General features: G+C 36.8%; 1 long non-coding RNA gene across 1 annotated transcript; it reads right to left on the bottom strand.

Annotated features, from left to right (window-relative positions):
* Window positions 1-1297: 1297 nt before the first annotated feature.
* Window positions 1298-8134, bottom strand: LOC125929880 (uncharacterized). The gene is made up of 3 exons (XR_007459989.1): window positions 8074-8134; window positions 2665-2750; window positions 1298-1374 (listed from the first exon to the last, which is right to left on the bottom strand). It is a non-coding gene; the product is annotated as an uncharacterized LOC125929880 (long non-coding RNA).
* Window positions 8135-9064: the final 930 nt, after the last annotated feature.

Genomic DNA, 9064 nt, shown 5'->3' on the forward strand with positions numbered 1-9064 from the left:
ATAAAAAATAAAAAATAAAAAATAAATAAATAAATAAATAAATAAAATCCAAACATCCAAACCTCTGTGACTACTAGAGCAGAAGACTCAAATGCCCTTGTTGCCATGTCAGCCGGAAGAATCCATCTACTCTCAGGCAGCTGCTGTCTCATGTTGTTCCCTCCCTCCTTCCGAATCTCATGTGAGGACATTTCCTAGGCAAAATCTAGTTTTAATATACAATCTGGTTTCTAGGGAGTCTGGAAATGTTTTAGCTAGCTGTCTCTCTTCTTTGCTTCAGGAAGGCACACTAAAAGTAGGACAGATTGGGTAGAAGTGAGTTAAAGTGCATTTTTACGGCAGTTCCCCCTCTTGCCACTCAACCTACGTAAACGCTTTCACCTCTGCATTAAAACTTGCATCTCTGAGGGATGTTCATTGCTCTTCTAGCTCTCAGTGACAATCCATCTTGATATCCTGAAATCTATCAGATGAATTATAAAGTTAACTACCACCAATCCACCATATATTAAAAACTAGGAGATTACTATTCGGCAATAAAAAGAAATGAACTATCGACACACATTAGAACTTGGATGGATCTCATAGGCATTATACTAAGGGAAAGAAGTCAGTCTCAAAAGCGTACAAAAGAGTACTGAATGATTCCATTTATATGGCACCCTCAAAAAGATAAAACTGCCACGATAGAAATTAGACCTGTGGTTGTCAGGGATTATGGCGGTAAAGTGGTGTGACTACAAAGGAACAACCCAAGGGAAATTTGGGGGGAGTGATGACATTGTTTTGTATCTTGATTGTGATGGCTGTCACACAAATCTGCATATGCATTAAAATTCATAGAAGTGGACGCCAAAAAGTCAACTTTACTGTATGTTAAAGAATAAATTTTTTTTTAAGTTTATTCATTTTGAGAGAGAGAGAGAGAACACAGGGGAGGGGCAGGATGAAAGGGAGAATCCCAAGCAGACTCAGCGCAGAGTCTCACCCAGGGCTCAATCCCACAAAATGTGAGATCATGATCTGAGCTGAAATCAAGAGTCCGATGTTCCATCAACTGAGCCACCCAGGCACCCCAAGAATTAAATTTTATTCAAATAGTGCAACTCCATGAATCCTAAAGGTAACAACTACTGAAGTTGACAATATGTTAGGTTTTATAGACATGAAGAAGTTACTAATTTTTGAAAAAAACTACGGAAACAAAAGAGAAAAAAAACAATATATATATTATAAAAATACAAAAACAAGAAAATACGAGTAGGGACAATAATTTTCATTTCTGCAGTTGCTTCTGAGATTACCTTTGGTATGGATGACTTTCTTCCTCCACGTTCCCTTTGTACTCAGGTGGTATCTCAGTGGTCCTGGTTCCTTGGGGAGGCAAGCCACAAATTAATTCCCAAATGGTTTGAACCTTGGTGATCTTAACTAATTGGGGCTGCTGTAGACTCCCATTAACTGTTATCATTGGATATTATAATCCTAGGATGCATTCCAGAGGAATTCCTGAGGTCCACTGTTGAAAATCATAGTAAACTTTTTGTTTGCCTTTGTGCTTCCTGGTCTGTTTATCAGGAGGAGCCCAAAAAGGCCGAATGGTCATCTCAGCATCTCAGTTCTCAGTTCAGTTGTCTCATCTGGTGGAATATTTCTCCACTAAATACTAAGACCTCCAAATTAGCAGAAGCTAAAGTAATGGACTTGGGAAGGGAATTTTTGTGCTTTGTCCATCCAGTATAATAATGAGAAATACCACCCCACTTCCCTCCTTGGTTTCTGGACCAATGCAGCCCGGTTTTAGGAGAAACAGCATCATATATTCGTCACCGGTTCAGAGAACATGCCTTATCCTAAAGGACACCAGCCTAATGTCACAGGGTACTGTTTCCCAGATGACACAGTAAATCAATTCCTTGGGTCATTCTGCTAGACCATAAGCCAGGTCATCTAGGTGAATGTTTTGTGGAAATACCAGTGAAACCCTACAGCACTGGCCTTAATTATGTTACTGTGAAATGAGCTTCTTGATTAAAAGCAATATTGTGTGGGGAAACATGAGGTAATAAGAGATGATGTCAATAAGGCATCAAGGCAACAGAAGCAGTATAATGGACCAAGAAAACAAACCATCAAGATTAGGTGTTTATTTCAGTGAGGATTAATGCTGTTCATTTAATAATGCAGGGGACCCAATATAATCAACCAGCAGTTAGGCTGGTCCCCTCATTATATCATACAATTTCAAGAGCTCACTATCCATCTCTACTGCTGGCAGATCGAGCATTCAGCCACGGTGGGAGATCCAAAACAGTCTTGGAGACAGGCAATCAAGTTTTTACTAAGCCATGTACAATCTACATCACTGTTGTGATGGACCACTGTTTATGAGCTAATTGACACAGTAAAGTAACCCGAGAAAGGAGTTGACTGACATCAACAGTGTGAGTCATCTGGCTCACCTGGCTATTGAACATTTGCTGAAACTTTGCATGGGACATTAATACTCCTACACGCTAGGCTATTTTCAAGAGATTCATTTACATAATTCATCCTCAACCCTCTTTATCAGCAAACCTCCGACCTTGTTCCTTCCAACTCCTTCACCAGATGCCAAATCTTTAGTATTACCCACGAACTGATGTATATTAGACATCATATTACCTTCTTCCAGGCAATGTTTATGCTAAGGGTGTATCCATTGGAAAAATTCCCTTTTGCATCGTCCTTCAGAGACACACATGATTTATCTGTTAATCAATATAAAAGCAGGGAAATAGTCTTTGAGTTTTCCAACATGTAATTGTAGGCCAAGAAGCACAAACTAAAAATCAAAGAAACATTAAACCACTTGGAAGCAGACTATTATGTTGAATGAAATAGTAAATGTCAATACAACTTTTTCCTATGAGACACACTGTTCAAAGAATTCTCTGCAATAACAAGCTTGCGTCTGAACCACATACCCAATATTTGCATGTCTATTAACTAAAATTGACATTACCTGGGACAAATCACTGCTGGCTCTAAAAGCTGAGCCATCAGGAATCCTGTGGCCTGACCATTCTTTAACCATTTTATCAACTGCCCTATTAAAAAGAAAGGCAAGTCTGACTGGCACGCACAGATTCTGCAAATCCATTTACCCAGATACTGGCAGATAAGAGCAGTGAAGGAAATAAATTTCAGCCCTTAAAGGTCAGGGATATGCAATTCTTACTTAGTGTGAGATGCTTCAGTCAAATAGTTTTTTGAAAGAGAAACTGGGTGAGTGGACGGCAGGGTTTTTTTTTTTTTTTTTTTTTTTTAAAGATTTTAAATGTTAAGCAACTGTAAAGAAGTCAACAGCTGCAGAACCACGGAACCTAAGAAGAGGATTGGCCTTTAAAGATCACTGAGCCAAATCCCATCCCAAATCCCCGAATCCTCTCTGCAAGCCTCCATCAAATGACTCCTCAGACTTAAAAAACTTCCGTCACTGAGAAATCACTACTTTCTCAGGCAGTCATCCTACCTTTGCATCAACTCTCACAGGACGAAAGTCTTCCTTCGGGGGAGCAAAAGGAAAAAAAAACAAACAAACATGTCTCAATGCCATAATCCTCACTTCAGGGCCTACACAAAACAAGCCTCTTTCCTTTTCCCACGGTGACCCTTCAAATAGCTTCCTCCTCTCACAACCTTCTCCAAAATAAACATCCCCAGTTTCTGCCATCATTTTTCACCTTGTTTGATTTTCTGTTCACCTCAATTTTCCAATAGTTCTCTCAAAAGTATACATTTAAACTGAAGTAATAGCATAGATTTAATCTCTGATAGAGTAGAAGTATAATTTCCCTTATTCTAGAGAGGCTGTAGTTCTATTTTTGCAATTTAATTCCAGGTAGACTTTCTACAAGTCACACTAATGTTCCCTGTAATTGCTAACACTCATCCACTAGGTGCCACGCACCTCAAAAAGGGCCTCACATCCATCATCTCGTTTACCTCTTGTGCCAGCCACCTATGAGGTAGGTACTATTTTTATCCCCATTTTCAAGTAAAGAAAATGAGACTTAGAAAGAATAAGTACAGGGGCGCCCAGGTGACCCTGTCAGTTGAGCATCCGACTTCGGCTCAGGTCATGATCTCGCGGTCCGTGAGCTCAAGCCCCACGTCAGGCTCTGTCAGGCTCTGTTCTGACAGCTCAGAGCCTGGAGTCTGCTTCAGATTCTGTGTCTCCCTCTCTCTCTGCCCCTCCCCTGCTCACGCTCTGTCTCTCTCTGTCTCTGTCCCAAAAATAAATAAACATTTTTTTTTTAATTAAAAAAGAGTAAGTACCTTACTCAAGTCCAAATACCCCATAAATGACAGAATTTGGATTCTGCTCCAGGATTTCTGGAAAAGTCGTAGCTAATACCTATTGAGCACTTACTATGTGCCAGCACTGTGCTGAGACCTTACCTCAAATTGCTAAGTAGATAGTATTATTATTCCCATTTTATACATAGGGAAACTGAGGCTTAGAGAGGTGTAGCAAAATGGTTAGAAATTAAGAACTAGCTTATCCCAACAGGATTCCAGATTCAGGATTTTATATTTATCTCATAAAATTTATCTTACTGGATTCAGTCCATCCCTCTAGTCTGTCAAAATTTTTTAGAGATACTGATTTGATCCAAAGTATTTTTATCCTTGCTACTTTTTTACAACTGCAAGTCTCATGAGAAAGGTTTCCATGTGTTCAAGTTACCAACAAATTACACTGCATAGAATGAGGCCTCGGAAAGAGTTATCCACAACCACCAGAAACCTCTCCAGATGCCATAAATCTACTTGTCAGACCATATCCACACTCATTCAAACTCTAATACACTATCTAATCTAGGCCATATTTCTTCATTTTGTCCACAAGAATGCAATGAGTTTGTTAAGTGTTCTACTGAAATATAGATTTGGTATCCCATCTCAAACTTAGAACCCTATCAAAAAGGAATATCATGTTCGTGGGAAGTAATTTAGAGATGGCAAATCCATTTTGGACCTTAGTGATTACCATTTCTGCTTCTAAGTATTTATTGTGTTTTCAGAAACAAAACACTAAATGAGATATATGTTGTTTTCATACTCGTGGTACTATATTTTTGTTCATGTAATTGGAGATAGCCCTTTCTGCACCGTCAAAATGCAGTTTGAGTTCCAGTGTCTTCCCACTCAGCCTTCTGAGTTGATTTTGGTCAGGCAGCATGACAACATGTTGCTTTTTATAATCCATGCTTGTGATCTTGGCTCTTGGGCATCTTTAAGATTGACAGTATTATTTTAGGGTTTTGTTTGCATTTCATATCTGGTTAAGCTGATACTTTCACTTTTTCCTTAATTGAATTACCATCACTGTAAGTGAATTACCTTCTCTTGAGAGTCATCCAGAAGCTTCTGATAGACAGATGCTTGGCACCTGAGTAATAATCCTTCAGGCCCAAGAATCTGTCATGTACTCTTTCCTGGCTTTGAAAGGCCATAATATGTTCCAGAGATTTGACAGTTTTCTACTATCTTTGATTTTGTTGTTTGGTGTTCAATAGTCTTTCTTTGTATAAAATGTTTTCTTTTACTTCTGTATTATAGTGTTTTTTTTTTTTAATTTTTAAAGCAACATTACAGATTCCAACCCAAGTTAATTCAAGCATTGAATCCTACCACATACGACTGTATTATCACTCACAAAGATAATGACCACTAAGAAGTGTAGGAAATGCACCATGTTCCTTTTTGACATTGCTTTTTAGGAAACACCCAGATTTCAAGTATGTCAAAACGTAAAAAAAAATATGTGACTCTGATAATTGAAGAAAACAATAGTTACACTAATTATTGAGGAGTTTAGGTTATAAACTGTGCTCCTATTTCAGAGCAGTACAAAAATGGAGAATTAGCAAGTGTTTTTCTGTCCTCCATTCCCTATCTACAGCCTCTAACAGGAGATAAAGTTGATTAAGAAGTGAGAAAGGTCACACATCTGTCTAGTATTATGAAATGCTTTGTATAACATACTGTGTATCTTTTAACTGAATACCAAAAATCCCCACATATTTTTGTAACTCTGGTGTCCTGTCCCAATTAGCCTTATCTTAAATATATCTGTATGGCTATTCCCCTCGAAGAGATACAAAAGGTCACTTTCCTTTTCCAAAATACAGAATTATTCAACAGAGCTTAATAGCTGCACTGCTAATGTAATTCTTACTATACCTCTGAGAGAAAATACTGCTTGAGATAGATTTGGACCAACTTTCATTTGTAATGTTAATGTCTTTTGCCTGAGAAAACCTCAGCCGTGTCACTCCCCCACAGGCTGGCCGCAGCCTAATGAGGTTTTGGGACTGGAGTGGAGAACGATGCACATTCTCAGTTTGCATCTCAGTTCTGAAATAAAAATTACATTAGCCATTTGTAGTATGCCTATTAGTATTCCTTTGATCATTTCATGATCCCCAGCGTTTTTAAGTAGACCTTGAATTTCGATACCAGAAATCCTAATTGGCATTTAATGATTCTTTTTCTTATTAGAAAAGTGAGTTGACCTAAGACATTTATAGAGATGCTCTGTTAAACTAATATCCTAACAACAATAATAGAAAAGATAAAATGACTGAAACTGAACAAGAACCGGCCCAGTTCTTTCTCTTTAAAATGAGGGAAATATTAGTTTCTAAATAATGTGTCCTTAGGGTCACAACTCAGGCTTGAATCTTAACTCATGGAAGGAAATACCAAGATGTTGCTTCAAACCTGTTCAGAAAATAAATAACGTTTTTTCTAAGCTAAGGAAGAAAGTAATTATGTAAACAACATCCCACCATCATCAGAAACCCTGAATAAAATATCTGTATTTTGCTTGTCTCACACTCCCATACTTCATCCCATCCTCATTTACCCATTTATAATTTCAATTGATTAACTAAGTAAGTCTTGATTCCACTCTCAGCCTCCCGTAAATGACACATTTTAAACTGTCTAAAACCGACAGGTATATACATCTATTAATAACTCAGTCCCCCTACTAATTTAAGTTCAAATTGCTTGGCCTAGAATTCATGGCCCTTCACGCTCTGGGCTTCAGCCTAACTTTCCATTCTTATCATTAACCATTTCCTTAAAATCATTTATGATCCAGTCAAGCATATATATATATATATATATATATATATATATATATAAAGCCATTCCAAGCTTTTTTATCTCTACACATTTGTACATGCTCTTTGATTCTTCTACCTGGAATGAAGTTCCATTCATCTCTCTCTGTCTATCCTATAGACTAAGATAAAATAGCAACTTCTGTACAGAGATTTGCTTTAGTTCCCCAACTGGGTATGAGTATTTAGTTTATCCTGTCTCTATTGAATTTATCATTTATATCTATAAGTGATATAAAGGATTTTGATGTCCAGGGACCTTTCAATATACTTATTGGTACCTCCTGCAGTGTAGCACAGCATCTCACGGAATGCCCAGTAAATATGTATAAAATAGTGAATAATTGAATAAGTGTTTAGTCTATGATCTTATGTTTATAGTATCTATTATTCATAAAGGATTCCCCCATTTTTTCATGCCAATGCAAATTTATTATAGGAATAAATTATTTTCAAAGACTCTAAGAAATCTATTTTCCAGTAATATGATACACCTGACACATGACCAACCCTCCCACTGAAAATAATTAAAATAATTGAAAAAAATTTAAATACATCCCCATGTTAGCAAGAAAGTAAGGACCCTCAGAAACCCAAAATTATGTGAAAATAGAAATCCAGAGAGGTAACCTGAGCTTTGAATCTGGCTTTCACTTTGAGGACATTTGCCTATGAAGGTGAACTTGAGCTTCTGTATTTATAGGTAACAGGAGATAAATCCTGAGAGGCACCTGACCAAGATGAGGAATCTAACAGAAGATACCTTAATAAATCAGGTACCCCAGAGGCCTAAACCCTCGAGGTATATGTGAACTAGAAATAAATCCAGGAGACAACAAAGAAAATTGCCTATTATAAAATGTGGCATTGGGTAAAAGGAAACATTAAATCCTACCTTGGAATTCATATCCACAAGCTGGCCTTCACCTGATCTCATCCTACCTGGGAATATAAAAAAAAAATCTTCAAGCAAGAAAATGTAAAGTGTTCCTATGTTGGTAGAGTTCCATAAGGTTTGGCAGAAGCTAATACAAATAGTCACTGGAGGTATAAATTGCCAATACAGGACTTGAAATATTCAAACAGATAAAATTTCAAAAACTAAGAACTTATAGTTAAAACTTGCAAGATGCATGAGGAAATAGGCCACGTGGAGGGAGAGATAGGAGAAACAAAGTTAGATATTTAAGAACTTCAGATATTGTAATCAGAAGACAAAGAATAAATACTAAATATACCTAATCTATTTTAAAAATTAAAAGGGCCCTAAAGATAGAAAGGAAAAATACGAGAATACTTTTTTAAAGATTAAACTGATTTTAAAAGAAACGGGGGGGAGGGGGAGGAGGGAAAAAGGAACCATATAAGACACTTAGAAATTAAAAATATAAAAATTAAAATTAAAAACGCAATAAAGTCTTCTTGCCCATTTTTTCCTTTCTTTTGTTCCAGCCCAATGATTCAACCTCAATTTTTTTTAATTAGCAAAATTTCTTCACATGATCTACTACTAAACAGCATACTTAATGATAAAAATATTCCATTTGAGATCAAGACAATGACTAGAATACCCACTTTATTCAACTTTGTATTGGAGTCTCTAGCCAGTACCAAAAGGGAATAAAGGAAATAGCCCCTAGAAAGAATGGAAGAAATTAAAATATTATTATTTTCAAGTGGTATGACTATTATGAAAATCCAACAGAATCTATAATTTATAGAATAAGAAAAGAGTTTAGTATATTTGCAGAGTAAAAATCTATTACATTTCATATACCAATAATACAGAGTTGAGAAATACATTTTTAAAATTTTTTAATGTTTTACTTTATATTTTGAGAGACAGAGATAGCACCAGCAGGGGAGGAGCAGAGAGGGAGGGAGAC

The sequence above is a fragment of the Panthera uncia genome, chromosome A2 (assembly GCF_023721935.1).
Source record: "Panthera uncia isolate 11264 chromosome A2, Puncia_PCG_1.0, whole genome shotgun sequence".
Classification (NCBI taxonomy): Eukaryota; Metazoa; Chordata; class Mammalia; order Carnivora; family Felidae; genus Panthera; species Panthera uncia.